The sequence below is a fragment of the Chiloscyllium plagiosum genome, chromosome 9 (assembly GCF_004010195.1).
Source record: "Chiloscyllium plagiosum isolate BGI_BamShark_2017 chromosome 9, ASM401019v2, whole genome shotgun sequence".
NCBI classification, from domain to species: Eukaryota; Metazoa; Chordata; class Chondrichthyes; order Orectolobiformes; family Hemiscylliidae; genus Chiloscyllium; species Chiloscyllium plagiosum.
Window position 1 is genome coordinate 50,242,641 of NC_057718.1, and position 23,491 is coordinate 50,266,131.

General features: G+C 40.2%; 1 protein-coding gene across 1 annotated transcript in view; it reads right to left on the bottom strand.

Moving 5' to 3' along the window:
* LOC122552860 (follicle-stimulating hormone receptor-like) overlaps window positions 1-19,926 on the bottom strand; it is a 141,920-nt gene extending 121,994 nt beyond the window's left edge. Inside the window, exon 1 of the mRNA XM_043695907.1 lies at window positions 19,861-19,926. The gene's annotated coding sequence lies outside the window, so the exon portion shown is untranslated. The remainder of the gene's footprint in view (window positions 1-19,860) is intronic.
* Window positions 19,927-23,491: the final 3,565 nt, after the last annotated feature.

A 23,491-nucleotide genomic window follows, 5' to 3' on the forward strand; every position in this document is an offset into this window, starting at 1 on the left:
ACCGTATTGTTGAAGAGGAGAGTATGAAACGGACTGGTAAGCTAGAGGAGATACTTGTTAGGAAGGAAGATGTGTTGGGCATTTTGAAAAACTTGAGGATAGACAAGTCCCCTGGGCCTGACGGGATATATCCTAGGATTATGTGGGAAGCAAGAGAGGAAATTGCAGAACTGTTGGCAATGATCTTTTCGTCTTCACTGTCAATGGGGGTAGTGCCAGGGGACTGGAGAGTGGCGAATGTTGTGCCCCTGTTCAAAAAAGGGACTAGGAATAACCCCGGGAATTACAGGCCAGTTAGTCTTACTTTGGGTGGTAGGCAAAGTAATGAAAAGGGTACTGAGGGATAGGATTTATGAGTATCTGGAAAGACACTGCTTGATTAGGGACAGCCAGCACAGATTTGTGAGGGGTAGTCCTTGCCTTACAAGTCTTATTGAATTCTTTGAGGAGGTGACCAAGCATGTGGATGAGGGTAGAGCAGTGGATGTAGTGTACATGGATTTTAGTAAGGCACTTGATAAGTTTCCCCATGGTCGGCTTATGCGGAAAGTTAGGAGGCATGGGATAGTGGGAACTTTGGCCAGATTGAAGATTGGTGGAGTTGTGGATAGCGAGGAGGGCTGTTGTCAGCTGCAAAGGGACTTAGATATGATGCAGAGCTGGGCTGAGGCGTGGCAGATGGAGTTCAACCCTGTCAAGTGTGAGGTTCGTCCATTTTGGAAGGACAAATAAGAATGCGGAATACAGGGTTAACGGTAGGGTTCTTAGTAAGGTGGAGGAACAGAGGGATCTTGGGGTCTATGTTCATAGATCTTTGAAAGTTGCCACTCAGGTGGATAGAGCTTGTAAGAAGGCCTATGGTGTATTAGCGTTCATTAGCAGAGGGATTGAATTCAAGAGGCGTGANNNNAGTACTGTGTGCAGTTCTGGTCGCCTCATTTTAGGAAAGATGCGGAAGCTTTGGAGAGGGTGCAAAGGAGATTTACCAGGATGTTGCCTAGAATGGAGAATAGCTCGTACGAGGATAGGTTGAGAGTGCTAAGCCTTTTCTCATTGGAACGGCGAAGGATGAGGGGTGACTTGATAGAGGTTTATAAGATCAGGAGAATAGATAGAGTAGACAGTCAGAGACTTTTCCCCCAGGTACAACAGAGTGTTACAAGGGGACATAAATTTAAGGTGAAGGGTGGAAGATATAGGGGGATGTCAGGGGTAGGTTCTTTACCCAGAGAGTGGTGGGGGCATGGAATGCGCTGCCTGTTGGAGTGGCAGAGTCAGAATCATTGGTGTCCTTTAAGCGGCAATTGGATAGGTACATGGATAGGACAAATGTTTGGCACAACATCGTGGGCAGAAGGGCCTGTTCTGTGCTGTACTGTTCTATGTTCTAATACAGATGTCAGCTCCTCATTCCTGATGAAGAGCTTACACTCGAAACATTCATTCTCCTCTGATGCTGCCTGACCAATTGTGCTTTTCCAGCACCCCACTTTCTGACTCTGATCTCCAGCATCTGCAGTCTACACTTTCTCACAATTCTACACATTGCTGGATGGATGCCTATGTTGCAGCTGCTCTGCAATAGCTTGTTTATGGGTGCAGCTAGTGCTGAACCACGAATCTGCAACGCTACTCACAGAACAATGACAGAACTCAGTCCTTGTGGTTGCAGAGTCTTCAACTATTTCTTGTTATCACATGGAGTGAATCAAATTGTATGAAAACTGTCATCTGTGGTGTTGGGAAATTCAGAAGGCAGCTGAGATGGATCATCCATTAGCCATTCCTGGTTGAATGCAAATTCTTCAACCTCTCTCCTGCACTGTCTTGTTTTCCCCATAGTTCTTTTATTACAGCATAATTTATGGCCATTAATTCTGAAAGGACAGTTTCGTGAGGTGATTTGCAACTTGCGACTTGCAAATATCTACCTGTTTTTGCAGATCTAATTTTCCCCTGTTATTTTATTGTGATGGGTTCAAATCTCAACTAAGCCACATTAATGGTAATATGTTTCAGTGACTGATTAATTCAGTGGGTTAGGAGAAAGTGACAATGGCAGATGCTGGAGTGGGGTGCTGAAAAAGTGGGATAGTTTGTTTAAAACACTAAAATACATTATAATGTACAAAACAGTCATTACAGCAACCATGTGACTTTTGTCTGTGCACACTGTTAACCCAAAGCAGGTGAACTTAGACACAATGTTATGTATATGTAGCACATGACATATTTTAAAGGTGAACTGTTTAAAGGCAATGTATGAATACAATGCTATCCTTGTCAACTGCAAGTTCTGAATCATTACCACTTGTTGCATGAAAGTGTTATTTTTCTAGCCCCTCTGAATCGCTTGCCCAAAACTTAAGCCTATAGTCCAAACATGATCAGCTATTTTTTTTTCTTGTTTAGACACTGTTATCTAAATTCTCCATAATTATGACCATCTTTCTATCTGAAGAAGACAACCTCACTTGCTTCAATTAACATTGCAGCTAAAGTCCCTCATTGTTGAAAGAATTATGATAAACCTTTTCTATGCCTTGTGACAACTGGGTAGAGAACTTGTGGCCAAAGCAGTGTTTTAAAATGTTTTGACATAATTTCCTAGTTTTTGCTCTCAACACCACCATTTCCTAATTCTATACATGTTTCCAGTTACTTTCTCAATGTCTTGTCACTTTCAAAGATCTATGCACAGCAGGCTTGAGGTTCCTCTATCTCCCTGCCTAATATCCCATCTTCCAACTTTTTGTCTATTCTGCAAGTCTCTTCACAAGTCCTGGAGCTCCCAATGTGTGTTATCCTCATTGGTTGCTGCACCCAAAGACTGAACTTATCAACAGACTTGAAACAAACATTATCTCTGATCCAATATCCAAATTAGTTATTTACCCAGGAAGCTTCAAGCACCAACCTTTGGGGGGAAAAAAAAACACTTCTACCACCTTTTAAAGCAAAGCAGCCATTCACTAAACTTGTTTTTTTTTCTGTCCTTAAGCCAAATAATTTCTCCAAACTAAAACTGGCTATTTTATTCCATACACATTTTTTTTTTTGTTTAAGTGCATTTTATTGGGTACTTCAAACTCTTTTGATTTCAGTTTCCTTTTTATTTTTCTTACATATCAATCTTTTGATGCTGAAGATCAGTGTCATGTGTGTTTGTTGCTATCTGAGGCTGTAACCTAAATGTTCTGTTTAGAATAATTCTGTTCATCAAATCTCATCAGGATGAAACACATGCTATTTTCCAAAGCACTTTCTGGGCAGGGGAGAGGTAGGACCTATTCTCAGACAACTACAGCAAGAATTAATTGAACGCTTCCTCATCTGAAAGGTGACAAACATTTGTAAAACAAAGGATATACTGCAGATATTGGAAAATGCTTCCACACTGATTCCAAAGATCTGCTCAATACAATAAATGTTTGTCTCCTAGAGGTTAATAAATACCAGGTAAAGTATGTTATTTCAACCCTTAATTTAATGCAAATGCTGTTTTTTTTTTAAAAAATCTGCATATCTAACATGCAGAATTAAGAAATGAATAATCGTGGCTAGATTCTTTTTATGATAGTGGAGAGAGGGAAAGCAGGACAGACTAATTGGACTAGTGGTGCAGTTTCTACTGCTGGCTGGCCAGTTTATCTCTGGTAAGTATCATTAACATTCATCAGTCAGAGGCAGGAACAAAAGATCACAGCAGTATTTTCAGCTGATGCCATCTTTAAAGTATTGCCACTTTACCACTGGTCAGAGGTTGGAGAAGAGGTTAGCAGCCATGGGAATAATGTTCAGAGAACATGGCTGCAATACCACAAGCCTGTCACTACATCATTCTGCTTCAAATGGAGCAGTATACCAATACAAATTGTTAACATATATGTTTAGTTCTTCAAATGGAAGTTGTGCCTTACCAATTCAGGCTCAAGTCAGTCAGACAGGCATCCCTTATAATAGGGACCACCATCATCAGTGCTAGTTACTGAACTTCAGTCTTAAAGACAATCAAGGTCTTTCCCCAATTAGAGAGTCAAGAAAAGAGGTATCCTTTTATGAATAGGACATAAGTGTTTAAGTTGTATTTGTAAAGAGATAGAAAATAAGATATATATAAATTGTATGAAATTTTTTAAGGCTAATATATTCATTAAGGAGGGAGGGGTATAATGGCATTCACTTGTGATTATTTTATATACATGTACATGCCAGAATAAATTGGTTTTAGTTGTACTGACTTTCCATGTGCAGCACAATGTTCTAGTCTGTCTGCAAAGAAATTCCAATTCTGATCACTATGGAAGAACTAGCAGGACAACCTGGTGAGCTCAACGGTGAAGCAGGTGTGTGGGTAAGGATGTCAGAGCTTGGACAAATATGAGAAATGGTCTATCCCTGTTCTTCCAATATATGCATATCATTCTGAAATTGGCTGTGACGAGGAGGCTATTTGGAAAAACAAAAGCTTTCATTCCTTCAGTGTTTTCCATAGAAGAAGCTAACTGCAAAAGCACAGAGTTTTAATCTCTAGGGATCACTGTCCACTTCTGAGGAGACTGCCTCAGAGGGTGCAGTGTCAAATCCTTGCCCGCATCTTCTGCCAGTACAGATATTATTTACTTTGGTGTAGATCTGTACTGAGATTCAAGGTTGCAACCTGGTAACAATACACCAGCCATGAAAAGCTCTGCTGCCAAGGCTGATGGCATGCAGGGAGTGGAAGCCTGATCCAGGCTATGCCACAAGACTACAAGAGAACAAGGTTTGGACATTGCATTATTTAATGATGTATATTATCTCCTTAGCATATCACTGTATATTGTCTCCTGAACATATGACTATGTCAGACTTAACCCTTACACTACAGTGTCATGTATCTAGAGGTCTCTGGTAAGCCAGTAAATATGAGCAATTTATTGTGAAGGACATGAAGATCTGGAGTTTCAGATATTATCTGTGCCTTAGCTCAGGTAGAACAGGTATCCAGGAAAGTCATGAGTGATGCTCTTTTCTGCCCTCCTCTGAATGCCACCTCCACCAGTAAGACTGGTGACTGTTCAGGAGAGGCAAAAGTGAGGTCTGCAAATGCTGGAGATCAGAGTCAAGATTAGAATGATGCTGGAAAAGCACAGCAGGTCAGGCAGCATCCAAGGAGCAGGAAAATCGATGTTTCGGGCAGGAGCCCTTCATTGGGAATCCTCATGAAACATTGATTTTCCTGCTCCTCGGATGCTGTCTGACCTGCTGTGCTTTTCCAGCACCACTCTAATCTTGACTGTTCAGGAGAGTCAGGTCAAGTAAACCAGTTATGAATGCTGGCTGGAAGTTCTCCCAGTCCTGCATGCCACTGCTTTGTCACCAGCTCAGACAACAGCCTCCAGATGAGAGGCATTGCAGTTTGCTTGGAATTTTCATAAAGTCGCCATTCATCTCCGGTCAGCAGGGATGTGAAAATTAACCTTGCAAGGGAGGAGGAGTGGCTGCTGAAGAAGGTATCAGTCACCATCTTGATGCAGTAATATGAGGCTCTGGGAGCTGCCACACTCACTTCCAGTGGGGCCCCAGAAACGAACTGGAGCCATAGAGGAAAAAAAAAGGTCCAAGCGATCTGGCATCAGGTGATCACCAAAGCCACTGGAACTCATCTACCATCCCAGCACAAAGCTCTGCAATGCTCTTTCATGAGGTACAGTCTTTAACAATGCCCCTCTGACTATAATTAGTTCATGCTCAGCCAGCATTCCCTTGCTACTGAGTGCCACCTTCTTTTGTACTGGTGCCTATTTGTGCTCCCCTCTCTAGCCTTGACTCATCCAAAGGTTTCTCTCTCTTCTTGCAGTTCGACATGGGATTTGCTGCTGTGTAGATGATTTCAACTCCGACCTCCTTCCTCTTAGTTTCTCTTCACTGATGAACCCAGCTCCAGACTACATGACGTTAATGGTATTTTAGGCATTCCGTCTATAGAGTTAATTGCCTGTCAATCTCTAATCTGTCCATCCCACTTGCTTCACCTGCAGCTTTCAATTGACCCTCTTCAAGACTGTCAGATCCAAAGTTGCAAAATATCAGCCAACAACTGAATGAGACAAAATCTGATCAAGCGTTTGGCTGAGACCAGAAAGTCATTGCAAAGCTTTAGGGTATGAAAAGTAATCGGAGATCTTATTCCTCTAGATTTACACATTTTGCTTGTAAAGATGTTCTGCAGAATGATACACCTTTGTTCTTCACTTGTAATCTTGCAAGAACTATGGGTCACACTTCTATAGTAAAGCCTTGAACTATGTTTCTCTCCAACTTCAAGTCCAGACTGAGCCACAAACAGCTTGTATTTGTTATGTGAAATCACTCTTACTATCCCTTTACAGCCTAAAATGGAAAGAAAAATAGAAATGGAGGAACAGCATGCAGTGTGGCCGAAGTAAAAACATGGACGTACCCCAGAATAGGAACTGTCCATGTAAACTTTCTGTGCTGATGTCAAACTTCAGCCCGCAGGTTTCCTGTCCTTCCAAATTGAGTATTATTCCCCTGACCACCTAAATACCATTTGGCCAGTAATGGAAACACTGTTGGGTACAATTGTTAGAAATGATGGGATTGTGTGCAAGGAGCTTAGAGATACATTTTTAAAACCATTTTAATTTCACTCTGATTTCTTACTTCCTCTCCTTTTGCTAATAAGTCTTCTCTCCCTCTGTTAATTTACTAAAGGAACTAATTCTTTATGGATAACTCTGAAGTTAAGGTGCTTTCTAGCAGCATGGGCACCTCCATTATGGGGACTTATTTCGATAACTAGGTAACTAATGAGGCGGAAATAGAAGAGTTTGTTGATGAGATGAAGAAAAGTGAAGTTTGTGCAGATCAAAAACGTGATTATAGACTATTTAGGTCAAATGATCTACTGTGTTACAAATATCACATAATAAAGCAATGGTGCCATTATGGTACAGAAAAAGGTCATTTAGTGTACCAATTGTACACCTGTTCAATGTAGAACAATCAAATCAAACACCTTTCTCTGATCTCTATTATTGTAAATGTATTTTGCTCAATTGCCGATCCAATTTTATTTTATGAACATTTTTTAAATTCCTGCTTCCATCATCCTCAGTTGTCATCTTGCTCTGTAAAAAGGATTTTTTATACATACTCCCACCGTCATTCCAACCCCCCCCACCCCGGCCATGTTATAGACCTTTACAATATCACCCCTCAGTCTCCTATGCTCCAGGGAGCACTTTATTTACTAGAATGTCCAGGTGACATTCTAGTAAATAAGGAGAGGCTGAATAGGCTGGGAGTTTTTTCTCTGGAGCATAGGAGACAGAGGTGACCTTACAGAGATCTATAGAATCATGAGAGGCACTGATAAGGTAAATAGTCAATGGCTTTTCCCCATGGTGGGACAGTCAAAAACTACAGGGCAAAGATTTAAGTTGAAAGGGGAGAGATACAAAAGATTCCAGAAGGATAATTTTCTTACACAGAGGGTAGTGACTGTCTGGAATAGGTTGCCAGACATATTGGTGGAGGGGAGTACAGGGATAGGATAGGTATAAAGGGATATGAAATGAAAATAGGCAAATGGGATTAGACTAATTATGAAAACTGGTGGCATGGACAAGTTGCACTAAAGGCCTGTTTCCATTCTGTTAACCTCTATAACTCTACCTAATTCATGTAAAGGTATCCAGTCCTTACACACTCGAACAAATTCACCCTCCTGCTTTGTCCATGCAGAACAGTACTTGGTTCTCCAACCTAACCTTGTTTTTTCTTTTAAAAACCCAGGGGGTCAAAGAAATGGCATAAGAACTGAACACCTACATGAAGTATGGAACAAAGAACCTCCCAGAAATGTGAGTAAATCAAGGGTGCTGTGCGAAGGCAGAAGTGAAATAAATCAGTAATTTAAGAAAATGGTACAGGGGAAACTAAGGAGTTAAAGGCAGACAAATCACCAGGCCTCATAATCTACAACTCAGAGTATAAAGGGAAGTGGCCCTGGAAATATTGGATGCATTGGTGGTCATCTTCCAAAATTTTATCAACTCTGGAACAATTCCTATAGATAAGAGGATGATGGATGTAAACCCAGTAATTAAAAAGGGAGAGAGAGAAGACAAAATTACTGTCCAATTAGTCGAACATGATCCGTGGGGGAAATGCTACAGCTTAATATAAAAGATATGATAAAGCATTTGAAAACCAGAGATAAACAAACATTTCATGAACCTTTTGTTCACCTGCGTCAGTACAGGCTTGGAGGGCTGAAGGGCCTGTTCCTGTGCTGTGTTGTTCTTTGTTCTTTGTTCTAACCTTGGAAGACCACACACAGTCACCAGTACATACACACCAACTTAACACAATAACTGAGCCCAAAGAAACATCCTACTCCAACATTGATCAGTCCTTGGCCTCTGTCTCAAAGAGGGATGCGTTCCTTCTCTTTGGTGATTTCAATTCCCGAGCCGTGAGGGGCCCAATCCTGTGGAAAGGTGTGATTGGCAAGGAAAATATAGGGAATGCAAACACCAATGAAGCCCTTCCACTGAAAAACTGCCGATAGTGTGGTCTGCTCATAGCGAACCCCTTATTTCATCAAAGAGACAAATACAATACCTCACAACACCCTTGCTCCAGATATTTGCTTCAATAAGCTACAGTATATAGATGATCCCTGCATGTGTGCACACTGCCAGGTCAAACTCCGGCCTATCACTGGTGCATTCATGGAGGCATTTGAAAGGATAAGCCTTAAACTAAACATCTAGGAGGCAAGGTACCTCTACCAGCCTGCTCTCAGGGAGGGAAGACACTGATGAGGGGACACAACATTGCCTCTGGGATGCCATCTGAAGCCTTTGACCATTTGAAAAACAGTGATCAATAACAAAGGCCTCAAATCTGGCACCAAGCTCTATCTACAGGACTTGAGAACAGGACCTGTCCTTTTGCATGCAGCGAGGACATGGAAAGTAATACCTCAAATTCTTGGAAAATATATTCGCACTGGGCAGCCCTGTTAAATCCTGCACATCCAACTGCAGAATAGGTGTTCCAATATCATTACCTTCTCTCAGGCCAACGTCCTCCACTTCAAGGCACTGGTTATTGTTAGTCAGCCTGTGTTGAGTGAGTCACGTTGTCTGTATGCCTCATGCAAAGTTTCCAAAACATATTCAACTACTGCAAGCTTCGTCATTGCAAGCCATTACCAGGAGGGTCGTGGATATACTTCAAGCTATCCTCCAAACCTCCCTGAAATATTGCAACACTTCCACTAAATTTTGGGAATCTGTTGCTGAAGATTGCCCTACATGAGTGATGAAGCCTTCATGAAAGTGCAAACCATTTCAAAGTGTCTCTGACAGGTCCAGGTAAAGATCAAGTGCAAATAGCAAAAGGAACATGTAAAGACCCAAGCATTGTACTTACCTGCCTCAAGCCTCACTTGCCCTGCCTAAAGCAGAGTGCAGATCCAGCAATGAACTACTTAGTCACCTCAGGACCTACAACTCCAGAGTGGATGAAAGTCATCCCTCTGTCCTACTGTCCTGCTGAAGCTGAAGAAAATACAGGGTCAGCACAGCCTCCTTGTTTTCATGCTCCGATCCTCTGGTTGTAAAGCCTAAGATCCCAAATGCTTTGCTGATTATTTTCTCTGCCACATTTTAAAGATCTATGCACATGAACCACCAGGTTCCTTGACTCTTGACAATTTTTTTGGCAATATGGCCATTTAGTTGTTTTCTGCTCTTTTCTGTCTGCTACCGTGTGCCATTTCACTCACCTTCCTGTTATTTTCTCTGCTACTTGCTTGCCTATCTGTATTTCCTGTTAGAGCTGATTAGGTATCCTTTGCACTTTTTGTGACATCTTCAAGTTTGGTATCATTGGCAAATTTGGACATTTAGACTTTGATTTCTGTTATTTAAAAATACATTTTTTAAGTAGCAGTCCTAACACAAACCTTGAAGAATATCACAAATCTCCTCCAGTCTGAAAAACAACCATTTCCATGCTCCGTGATTGTGCTGATGTGATAAGATGAACAGCTATGAGAGAAAACTCATGTGACACATACTGCACTGAATGGCCGCCTTCTGTGCAGTACGTTTTATGTAATTTGACGTAATCTAAGCGCCCAGATGCTAATTACAGAACTTGTTCTTTCAGAACATCTGATATTAACAGAGATTGGGAAAATCCAGACAGACAGTACAAAATTCATGGTCCATAGTTACCTTTTGATAATCAGCTGGAACATTGTGGCAGCAGCACCCAAAATAATTAATAAAGAAAAAAAATTATTTGAAAATATTCTGACGTCAATGACTTGACTAGTTGCTCTGACATAAAAAGCTTTTAAAGAGGGATGAGGGGGCACATTTTTAAACTGAGAAGAGAGAGATTTTAAAAAGACACAACAGCAATTTTTTTACATAGGGAGTGGTTCACGTGTGAAATGAACATCCTGGAGAAGTGGTGGATGCGGTTACTGTTACAGCTGGGACTAGTTTTGTTTGGGATTATGTTCGTCATGGACTGGTTGGACCGAAGGGTTTCCATGCTGTACGACCCTACGATTCTATTAAAGCTACTTACGTGCATTATTACTGTTCTTAATAGAATCTGACTTTTTTTCAGATGTGCTGCTGGAAATGTATGGCTGTTTCTGACTTTGTTTGTAAATGTATATTTTAATGATATAATAATTTATTGCCAAATTGAGCATATAATGCACCAAAGTTTGGAATCTGAATACGGCAATCATGTTCAGAAAATTGAAGTTAGCCTTTGTAAAGCACAGTATTTGTGCTCATAAACTGTTAATAAAAATCCAAGGACTTTGCTTTCCTCATGCATATTTGACCTCGACTGAAGCTTGGGAAGCACCAGGTGTTCTATCTTTTGAAAGCCTTTGTGTCATCCTGATTAAAGAGAAGCAGATTTTTCCTCTCTTTTTGCTGATTATAAAATAAACCTGTCCAATAGCTGCTAAAGTGTGTGATATAAAATTATTTAAGCTGACATTTCTACAATGCAGCAGAAAAAAAAGATTTTTGAAAAATCTTCTAAAATCTGTATTTTCTATTGTAAGAACATAAATCGAGTTGCAGCAGAAATCGGTGTAACAGGGAAAGACGTAGAAATAAGTTGAGTATCTTGGTTTCTGTGTTGCCGGGATTGGAAGATGATCTTTGGAAGGCAACAAAGTGAATCCTCAGATGTGGAATATTTATTCTGGAAAATTGCATGATTATCTGTAAGATCAGAGAGGATTTATGAAGATCCTGACCTTCACAGATTCAATTGATTTAGAAAAGAATCTTCAGTTGGACAGATTGTACGTAACTGGTCTCATAGAAATGCTGGTTTATAGATTGAAAAGCCAATTTTCCCTCTCCTTTCCTATGCTGCTTCTATTAACACCATGTAAATGTCAATTTTAATGACAGTAATTCGTCTTTTCAGCTCTTCTACTAAAAGTTAGAGGTTTCTTGTAACCTTCAGAACTTATCTAGTCATTTACCAAACTTCAAACTTTATTTTTTTTTTTGTTTTGTGAGAATTAAGCAAGAACTAGAAAGACGTCCATAAGTTGATGGTAAGTTGTTTACGGCTGAATGGTTACAGTACATGGTGGTGGGCAGGGTTGGCAATCACAAGCTCTGGTGCTTCTCCTGGCTGGGCGCTTGGCCCTTTCTCCAGCTCCTGAGTCAAGGATATAACGATAAGGCTTTTACTGTACCCTCCAGGAGCTCAAAGACTTTCACCGTGGTTTGTTCTCTTTCTAGATTAGAATCAGGAGCATAATCCAGTGGCAGCATCTCACTGGTGTGTCTCTGTAGCCGACAAAATGTGCAGACAGACACAGGGTCAAAAGGGAGCTCTGTCACAGGTTGTTAGAGGACTGAACAGAAGGACAGAGGAGTCCACAAACATTATCAGTACTGTTGCAACATGGCAATGAACCCCATCTGTTAATTAAACTAAACACCCAGAAAAGCTCAATTTGCCTTGTAAGCTGCTAAAATAATGACAGAATACCAAATTCCACTGTTGATCAAAAATAATATCAATTTATTCTTTAACTCTAAAAGTGAACATTAAACAACAGCCACACATAACTCTAAACCTCCCCCCTTCTCTTAACTGCTTATTATCTGCCTCCAACTCTATAACAATATACTGTTACAATAAAACTCTTATTAAAATTACATCAGCTTAATTTCAAAACCATACAGCAACTGTTTCCATCGGTGTCTCTCCTATTTTGGCTGAAAATCTCTCTGAGTCATCTTCTTTCTTTTTGCTGTGAAGATGTTCCATATGAAAAGGTATCTTTCATACAGAGTGTTTCAATGGCAGTTATTCTGTCGATGGCAGTTACTCTGTCTGAGTTACCAGCTGCCTGCTTTTTTATACCCCCAACATCAGATCGTCTCATTGGTTCGATGTTGGCAAAATAATAAATTCAAAATCGATTGGGTTTTAGTATCATGGGACATAATTTAAACTGATTGGTTAAATTTGAATTATTGTCAAAACAGCAACCAATTCAGTTATTTATTTCACAGCCAAATTTTACATATTTCAGTTTTCCAGTATACTCTGGGACAGCTAATTAGTCATATGACAGGTGCTTGTAAGCTCTCAGTGCAAAACAGCATTCACTCTCTTAAAGGTACAGTACACACGTTCAATGTCATAGCAGTACCACGTTGGCGCTGGCAATCTTGCGTCTGATTGTTTCCATGGATAGGTTGGCAGCAGTCATGGAGACTCAGCACTCCATTGCTCATCATCAATGGTACGGCAAGATGGGGCAGGATTCCTTGTCCTCACTCCACATGTCCCTTCCTCTCAGTAAAGCAGCTTGGTGCCAGTAGACAAATTATGCAGAGGAGCAACCATTACCAGATAGCCTGAAGCTTCGCTTCCGAACATTTGCTCAGCACTTCCACCTCAACCCTGCCTGTGATTTGTAAAGTCAACAGACGTTTAAGCTGAGGAAGGTGATGTTGGCTCTGGTTAGGAGAGACTGGGCACAGATGTTTATCCAAGTCAACAGGGTAGACTCCCACTACTTCAGCCTAGAAGTTGTATTCCATTTAGACATAGTGGGAAGGAAAGGAAGAACATAGACTCAGAAGAGTCATCTAGTACAGAAATAGACCTTTCAGTCGAACAAGCCCATGCCAACCATAATCCAAAACTAAACTAGTCCCACCTGCCTGTACTTGACACATAGCCCTCCAAACATTTCTTATTCATGCAGTTATCTAAAACACCTTTTAGACATTGTAACTGTACTTGCATCCACCACTTCCTTTGGAAGTTCATGCCACACATGAACTACTTTCTGTGTTTTCAAAAAAAAAGTTTTCCTCATGTCTTTTTTAAATCCTTCTCCTCTCACCTTAAAAATATGTCCACCAGCCTTGAAATCCCTATTGTAAGGAAAAGACACCTGCTATTCACCTTATTTCTACCCCTCATGATTTTATAAACCTCTATAAGGTCACCCCTCAACTTCCTAGACTCCAGTGAAATAAGTCCTAGCCTATCCAGCTTCGCCTTAGAACTCAAACCCTCTATCCCCAGCAACATCCTGGTAAATCTCTTTTGAACCTTCTCCAGCTTAATAATATCCTTCCCATAACAGGGCAGCCAAAACTGCAAGCAGTACTCATTATGCTGAGGGTAGACAAGTGGCATGGGTGAGACAGCACTGGAAATAACCATTTTACTTTGGCAAATGTATGCTTACTCCAGCAGACATTTGAACAGTGCAGGTATGTTATTCACTGCCAGACCCAGTTAAGACACATCCATTTGAGAGATGAGCACACTTTGACGTTCTAACGATGTATGAAGTTGTAAGGCCAAGCTCTGCTCATATCTCGAGAGCTCCTCACTCCTTAGCCTGAGCTTCCAGACATCAAGGATTCTTGAACCATGATGTTCAGATCTCCAGACAATTTCTTTGTGAGCTCTGTGTACAGAATCAATTCACAATGTCACAAAGATGAAGCAAATTCGTTGACAATAGCTCCTCGGCTCTCCGATCTATGATAATAAAACCCTACATATGCTCCATACAATGTAGAATGGACACTTCCCACATTGGCTGTTGCCACTATAAGCTGTTCTAAGGTCAATTATGAGTTTCACAAGCATAGTTTAAATGCTGTCAGTAAGACATCATTACCACCCTGCTCCAAACCCAACTCATACAGAAGAGACTTGCTACCACACGACAGTCTATGTCTTCACAATATTAGATTTCAACCTTAGAATCTAGGAGCTGCAAAGTTGTATTCTAGTCCTGGATATGGAATTATGTTTGTGAAATTGATACTTTGTTTTTAAGTGCCTTTTCTTCAGGACATGGGTTCCTGGGCTATATGAAAAAAGGAAATGTGGTATAACTGCAAGGAAGTTATGATTAAAGCTGCATACAACTTTGGCTCTGCCACAAGTGTAGGAATCACACTTTAGGAAAAATGTGAAGGGATTAAAGAAGGTGAAGAACAGATTTCAAGATGTGGAGCTTCAGTTACAAGGATAATTTTGAGCTTTTGTTCTGAGAGAAAACTGATAGGAGATTTGATAAAGGTATTCAAAACCATAAGGGATCTGGACAGATTAGATAGGGAAACTGTTGTCATTGGTGGAAGGAGTAGGGAGTAGATGATGACTGGAAGAAGCAATGTTGGTATGAGGAATGCACACTATTTAGGATCTAGAATGCACTATGTAAGAGTATAGCTGGAGGTGCATTCAATTGTGGCTTTCAAACATGTTATGAAAGCTCTTTCATTATTAATACTTGAGGACTCAAATTTACTTGAAAGACTGAGATGTGGATGAGGGTTTTGTAAAAGGTCATTGAAAGAGCACTTTGGTCATTTTTAAAAATACTTACAAAAAATTACTTTGCTAAAGACACCTCCTGATGGCCACATGTCTTAAGATAACTGCTTAGCTTTGTTTATTGGAAGTCACATCTGAGTTGAGAGCTCTCAGGAGCTACAGCCATTTGATTATTTTTTCGTGTTCAGTCAGTGTGTAGCCTGCTAAAAATAGTCATCCATCATATTCTCTTCTATCGGTTTAGAAAATGCTTGCAGTAAAATTTGAAATCTGATGCAACTATCTTCCAAACAAACTGCTTCTGGAAATGGTCCGAGTGACAACAGCAAGTGACATCTATCTATATATGCCAGCAAGCATATATAGCCATCTGGAAATTTTAATATTGAATCTTTTTCCCACAAATTAACAATTACTTATCCCAAAATTTTATTTGTAGTTTATCTTCTGGCTAAGAAAGGTGTTTTTTTTAAAAATAATTAATTATTTAAGAATAATAGAACTATTATTTAAGAAACCCGGTTGGTGGATTTATTATCTGAAATGGATAGATTTGTAAATATAATTGACTGTATTAAGTGGGTAAAACTTTTTTTTAAACTTAGGTTGTGACTATTGGAATGGACTTCAAAGATTCAATGCTCTCCTTCCTCTTTGGTCATAACAAACAAGAATTAGGTAATTACATGAACATGAACATTACGTCAGATCACAATATTGCATGTGGCATCTTCCTCCACTGGCTTTCACTCGCCCCATTGCCCTAAAAAAAAAGCCCCTCTGTGCTACATGCTCACTCATTTGGGACACTTTACCACTTTTCCTGACTGAAAGCAAACGAACCCTTGATTAACCGTAGACCACCTTGCCTATTCATTGCTGGAAAACATGTGGCAAGGCCCACCTTGAGATTATCTTGCTCCAACCTTTATGAATCTCACAAGTGGAATAACAGAATTCTCACGAGGCAGCATTCAAAAGCCAATTGACAACGATTAAAGTTTGCTGAAGGTTTGTTACAACTCACCTCATTGACATTTGGATTCCAATCGTATCAGATTCATCGAACAAGCAAGATGTCAGGAAAACCTGACAAGAAAACCAAATGTGTACCTTACAGATTCGACTTGTCACCTCCATGTTGGACACTGGGAATCATTGGACTTGGTGGGTTCTTGGGGAAGTGTGAAGCCTGTAGACTTGGTCGGATGGTCCATTAGGAAGGAAACCTAGGGTTCAGCAACATGGTCAGGCTAAGGATGGGAGCAACCTTCCATCATGTTAGAAATGGAAAGCTTACAATGGACAAAAAAATGATATGGTAACACTTGGAGTTAGCAGAGTAAATGACTTAACCTCTGAGGGAGGGGCCTGCAGCACTCTCCATTCAGAGTTGTGGAAGAGGAATAGTACAGGTCACAGGCCTACAGAGTGTACAGCATACAGGCATGTAAGTTGTCTATACCTGGAGATAATACAGCATTGCTCCTATCAGTGGATGGCACCTCCCTGGCACAGTGTGTCAAATATTAGGGATCGTCATTGAGTAGGGCCAAGGTTTTCAGCAGAACATAATACCATATGGATGTATGGTTGCCCTGCTTGTGGCTGTTGAAGTAGACTGTCAGTACAGATTCAACTCATTTAGCCTCATGTGGCATGAACTGCTGTTGGATAGTGTGAAAATACATTGAGCATAGAGATTCAAAGCAGATGCATGTGGTTTCCGCAGATATTTACTGAGTATTGAATTGTTCCTGAAGGAAGTGGGGTAGATGGGGCAGAATCGAAAGTGAATAATGTATTGTGGTGGGAAGGTAATCAATGTGGCATGTTTGGTGAGATATATTACAAGAACTCATTAGGTCTCATAGTGTAAACCCAAGTAACAAATTCAACACAATACTGACGTTGTCATTAAAAAAACTAAGATTACTTCTGATGACTAAGATATTTTGTGACTCAGTTACAGTTAAATAGCACTCTCGCTGATCAACTACAGATTTGAAATTCCAGGACCAGCCTTCTAGGAATATCTGATTCTAGGACTGGAAAATGGGATGGAATCTGTTTCTGACCCTAAGTTTTCTGGGTTGAAATTTTCTGGTTGGAGGAGCCATGATCATATCGATTAGATTAGATTACTTACAGTGTGGAAACAGACCCATCGGCCCAACAAGTCCATACCGACCCATCGAAGCGCAACTCACCCAGACCCATTCCCCTACATTTACCCCTTCATCTAACGCTACAGGTAATTTAGCATGGCCAATTCACCTAACCTGCACATTTTTGGATTGTGGGAGGAAACTGGAGCACCCGGAAGAAACCCACGCAGACACGGGGAGAATGTGCAAACTCTACACAGACAGTCGCTTGAGGCGCCAAATGAACCCGGGTCTCTGGCGCCGTGAGGCAGCAGTGCTAATCACTGTGCCACCGTGCCGCCCACATATCTTACACATAATTGATCACATTCTTCAAAATATCATTTTCAAATATTGTTCCACTTGTCAATTATTTGGCTCAATTCAATTCCTGAACTAATCTCAGAATTTGAACCTTTGGATTATTTGAAGACCTCAGAAAAACTCTGAAGCTTTCAAGGACCTTGTGAAAGTGCTTCTGTGATAATCCATCCCAAAAGCAATCATTTACTTATCAGTAATTGTCAATATCGCAATCTAGCAGGGTTGTATTCATTTCTTTAACAGGTTTTACATAATTTTCTTTTCATTTCAATTATAGTAGAATGAGCCTTAAAGTAAATTTACTCATCATTTTTAGCTAAGATTCCATGACTTCAATAAAGATAAGAATAGCTTCAGAACTGTGTGTAATTACACATTTGCCAGCATTGTTTTGGCAATGAACATGTTGAGTATTCTAACCATTATAATACAAGTTGCTTTCATGCAGTCATAGTGGTTTAGAAATGGAAATTTACACCATTAAATCTTTGTTTTCATTTTTATGGAGAACATATGTTACATTGAAATTTTATAGAAACAAAGGATATTATGTTACAGAATGTAACATCACTCCCTGACTCATCTCACCAATATTAAATCACCATGATACCCATTTGGTCACACTTGATCAATTATGCGTAATTTATGTGGGCAGCACGGTGGCACAGTGGTTAGCACTGCTGCCTCACGGTGCCAGAGACCCAGGTTAAATTCCCGCTTCAGGTGACTGTCTGTGTGGAGTTTGCACATTCCTGATGAAGGGCTTTTGCCCGAAACATCGATTTTACTGCTCCTCGGATGCTGCCTGAACTACTGTGCTTTTCCAGCACCACTCTAATCTAAACACTTGATCACACTCCCCTGCTCTTTCCCAACTCTTTTAAAAGATCTTCTTCAAATATTATATTATTTTAGAAAACTATTGTGGACACTGTTTCTTGTATTATTTGCCATGCAATCTTCTGTATCAGAAAAGCTCTCCAAAATTTTACCTTTCTGACAATGGTTTTAAACTTAGCAAAATCAGATTGAAGGTTTGGGGGAAGCAAAGTACAATTAGATTTCATAGAATCATTGAAAAATTACAGAGAGAGACAATTTGGACCATCATAGCAATGCTGTCTCTCTGCAAGAACAAGTTAGCTCGTCCCACTCTCCCAGCCCTTCCTCTTTGCCTTATTTCTTCTCTCTATTTAAATAACTACCAATTCGCTTTTGAATCGAGATCCACCGCACACTCAGGTAATGCATTTCAGATCCGAATCATTCGCTTCATAAGAGTTTGCCTGAGTGTTGCCTTAGGTTCTTTTCCCATTGACTTTTAATATCCTGTTGTTCGTGACCACTCCAACTTTGAGACAGTTTCTTCTTATCTATTATGAGTAAGCTCTTCATGATTCTGAACACTTTTATTTAATCTCCTTTTAGTTTTTTCTGAGGAGAACATCTCCAATTTCCCCAAACTATCTACAGAACTGAACTCCAATCTATTCACAGAACTGAACTCTATCAACTGAGGAGCCATTCTTATGAATCTTTTCTTCACTCTTTATGATGCTTTCATAACCTTCCAAATCTATCCAGAGCTCAAACGCAATACTTTAGTTGAGGCTGAACCAATGCTTTATTACAGTTACCATGACATTCTTGCTTTTAAACTCTATTTATAGCATCTAAGATCCTGTTTGCATTCTCCACCAGATTCTCAACCTGCCTTGCCAGAATTGTATCCTTTTATTTTGCTATACCTTTCTTTATTCTTACTGCCAAAACACATTATTTCATACTTTGCTGATTAAATTTAATCTGCTATCCATCTGCCTCATTCAATCAACCTTTCTATGTCCTCTTTAATTCTATCACTACCTCCTCAGAGGTTGCAACAATTGTTTGGTCATTTCTAAGTGTTGAAATTTTGCCCTGTGCACCCACGACTAGGTCATTAGTTTGGATCGGGGCTGGATAATGCATGTTCCTGCTGGGTGGGTTTTGGGTGGGGGTGAGAATGTAATATATGGAGAGTGGAGTGCTTATCATCTTCCCACCCATCCATGAGCTCATTCCCACAACACAGAGACAGGCAGCTTATCTACCATATGTAAAGTGTCAACTGAATTAATTGAAAGCTTAATTGAATTCGATAATATGGTTGGTGTGGATACTTGCATGGTAGCAGGATTCACACTTTCCGAAGTAAATAAAATAGCAAATAGAAAAGTGGGGTTTATCAATGGACATTGCCCCTTTCCCACTGAGACCACCAATCAAAAAGATAGCTCACCTTCCTTACTTCTGACTCACATATTCTTTAGATACCCCATTACCTTTCATGAGTTGCCAAAATAAAAGATGGTGATAGTTGCTGGATTATCCTGATTATTCATTGTCAAGGTTTTCCCACTATATTTGCCCTCTATTGCAGTTTATTTTAAATTTTGCAGGCAGAGTAACAAACAAATTCCCAAAACATTGCATACACTGATTGATTACATACATGCTTGTTACGTTCCTGAGTCCAGAGAATGCTCCACTTGGAATGATGCTCAGACTGGTGTATTTAAATATCCTGGATTTGGAAGAAAAAAGAAACTATTAGTAACACAATAAAGATATTGGATGTTTTAATTCATTCAAAATCCGTAGTTATAATGACAATGAATGAGTGCCCGTGTATGGACAGGAGAGAGATTTCCACCATGGAATCCTGGGTCAACTTATTTCCACAGTCACTGGAGATGCCTTTGGCAGAAATCTGAGATTCAGCTAAGCCCAAAAGACTTGGAGAAATGTAATTACTGCCACAGCCAGAGCTCCAGAGTCATTTAGAAGTAAAATTGATGCTCATAGTTGAAGAGGTCATGAAATCTCAAAATGTTTGAGAGACTCTCATTCAGAAATCACTTTTTAAAAATTCATTCACACCATGAGAGTGTTGCTGGCCACACCAGCATTTATTGCCCAGACAAATTGTTGTGGGTCTGGAGTCACATGTGGTCCAGACCAGGTAAGGATGGCAATTTTCCTTCCCTGAAGGACATTAATGAAGCTGACGGGATATTCTGAAATCAACAATGGATTCGTAATTAGATTCGTAATTCAAGATTTTTATTGAATTCAAATGTCACCATCCATCTGGCAAGATGTAAACCCAGATTATCAGGACATTACCAGGTCTCTGGATTAATAGTCCAATGATAATACCACTAGGCCATTAACTCTCCTAAGACTTGCATCATCGAAGTCAATTTGCTGTGTGTATCAACAATAGGCAAATCACAAATGCCCGGTTCTCTCGGCTGCACCATTTTATTATAATGTTTGACCCGGCCAAGCAAACAAGTTGGAAATAAAGTTTTATAGAGTTACTGGACTTTCCAAGCTTCTTGAGGCACTTTAGTGATTATGCACATCCTAATCTCCAGTCTCCAAATTCATATCAATGAAACAAATTTCACTCCATGGATTCAAATACATAGAGTCATAGAGTCATAGAGATGTACAGCATGGAAACAGACCCTTCGGTCCAACCCGTCCATGTCGACCAGACATGCCAACCCAATCTAGTCCCACCTGCCAGCACCTGGCCCATATCCCTCCAAACCCTTCCTATTCATATACTCATCCAAATGCCTCTTAAATGTTGCAATTAAACCTCTATAAGGTCACCCCTCAGCCTCCAACGCTCCAAGGAAAACAGCCCCAGCCTGTTCAGCCTCTCCCTGTAGCTCAGATCCTCCAACCCTGGCAACATCCTTGTAAATCTTTTCTGAACCCTTTCAAGTTTCAATACAAGTGAAAATTACTTTCCAGGATGTTCTTATCATCTGATAGCCTCACACTGTCACTGAGCATTATGACAATGATGTATTTGCAGAAGCAGAACTAAACTAGAATGAGTTATAAGTTTTTTAAAAGGATTGTTCAGATGTTTGGTCTTTTTACATGGTGCTCTATCGTACTCTGCTTGCACAATTTAATTAATTCTGATCATTTTTTACATACTATCAATTTTAAAATTCAGAATGCACCTCAAATATTCTTCTCACCTTATTATCATTCAAAAATATTTTAGAAAAATAAATGAGCTATTTGGTCTCGACCCTGCTCCATCATTCAATAAGTTCATGGCTGATCTAATTGCCTTAACTCCATTGTCTTGCCTATTTTGTCCACTGTACTTCTGTATTTTGTCACACTTTTCGAAGTAAATAAAATAGCAAGTAGAAAAGTGGGGTTTATCAAAGGTCATAGCACCTTGGTCATACAAGGTTCACATACTTGCCATGCCTATTCTTCATTCTCACAGGAACGTGCCACTCCTGAACTGTTATCAACTCCATTTGAAATACTCCCATATGTCTGATGTGGATTTACCCTCAAACAACTGCCTCCAATCAATATTCTTCACTTCCTGCCTAATATTGTTGTAAGTTATCTTCCCCCAATTTAACACCTTCATCCAAGCATTGCTGTTATCCCTATCCAGAGAACTATGGTCACTACTTCCAAAATGCGCCCACACTGAATCTTCGCTCGTCTGGCCAGGCCCATTTCCAAAGACGAAGTCCAGTATAACCCCTTCCCTGGTTGGACTGTTCACATACTGTGTCAAAAAACCCTCCTGGATGGACCTTACAAATTTTGCCTCATCCAAGCACCTAGCATGTAGTCAGTCCCAGTCAATATAGAGGAAGTTAAAATCACCCATCACAACAACGCTGCTGTTGTTACATCTTTCCAAAATTTGTCTAAATATTCTCTCCTCTATCTCCCACTGGCTGTTGGGAAGCCTGTAGTATATCCCCAGCTTTGTGATTTCACCTTCCTTATTCCTGAGTTCTACCCATATTGCCTTGAATCATGTTGTATCCACCCTCAGTACAGCTGTGAGATACTTCCTTACCAGTAATGCAACTCCCCAACTTCCCTTTCAACTTATTGGGGTTATTTTTATAAATCAAACCTCTTTCATCTTCTTGTGCCCTTTCGTTCCCTGTCGAATTTTAGGGATTTTTAAAAACCATTTGCTGATTCCCTCAGTTTCCCAGTCTCTGTTGACTGCTCTGGACCCTCAGGACAAAAGACCTAAAACCTACTAAGTCATTATGCAATGATAGGTTGAACTCCTGCAATGGTTTGCCTATCACTGCTAATTCATTTTGCATATAAATTTAATTAAGGATACCTTTAAAGTATTTGTGAGTAAGGCCTTTCATCAATACTGTGATCATTGTTGTGCATTCAAGTTGCATTTCTTCAACTTTTAACATTTGTAGTTATTGGAGATTCCAGTGTCCTTGAGGATGGTTATGAATTTTTCTCATGCCTGGGATACAAAGGTGTTATTTCTCCTTTGTTCAATAAGTCCTGGTTGGCTTCCTGGTTTCACCCTGCTACACCTAGCATAGTTTCACTTGCTCTCATGGTTACAACACTGCCTTGATTGCAGGTCCTTCTATTTGTTATCGGATCCCTGTCTACGTTGAGTGAGGGATCTATGAAGAAATTTGCAGTCACCTGCTGGGATGGCTGCTTCTCCGGTTTTTGAAACACTTTGTCACTTTACAAAGCTGTACAGGAGGTAGAAAGTGATGACTGCAGATGCTGGAGATCAGAGTCGAAGAGTGTGGGTGCTGGAAAAGCACAGCAGTTCAGGCAGCAATTGATGTTTTGGGCATAGACCATTCATGAGGAAAGGTCTCCTGATGCAAGCCTTATGCCCGAAATGTCGATTCTCCTGCTCCTCAGATGCTGCCTGGCCTGCTGTACTTTTCCAGCACCACACTCTCAAAAGCTATACAGGAGGCAGTTTTTGAACTGGCCTAATATTACTTCTCTCAACACTTTTGTAATTGTGGTTAATTTTGTATGATCATTCCTGATAGTTTAATGAGAGTTGCTGAACGTTATGAATTCATGAAAAGCTAGAACAAACTTTTCTGCAGAAGCTGCTAAATCTCTTGTGGTATGATTCTGAACCAACGTTAATCATTAATGTAAAAAAGTTTGATCGTTCATAGTTTAGAATTAGACTTAGAATATCCTTCATTGTCAAATGTACTCAAGTGAGTCTGACTGCCTGCACTAGACCCCAATCCAATAACCATTCTGCTCTGCTCCAAACC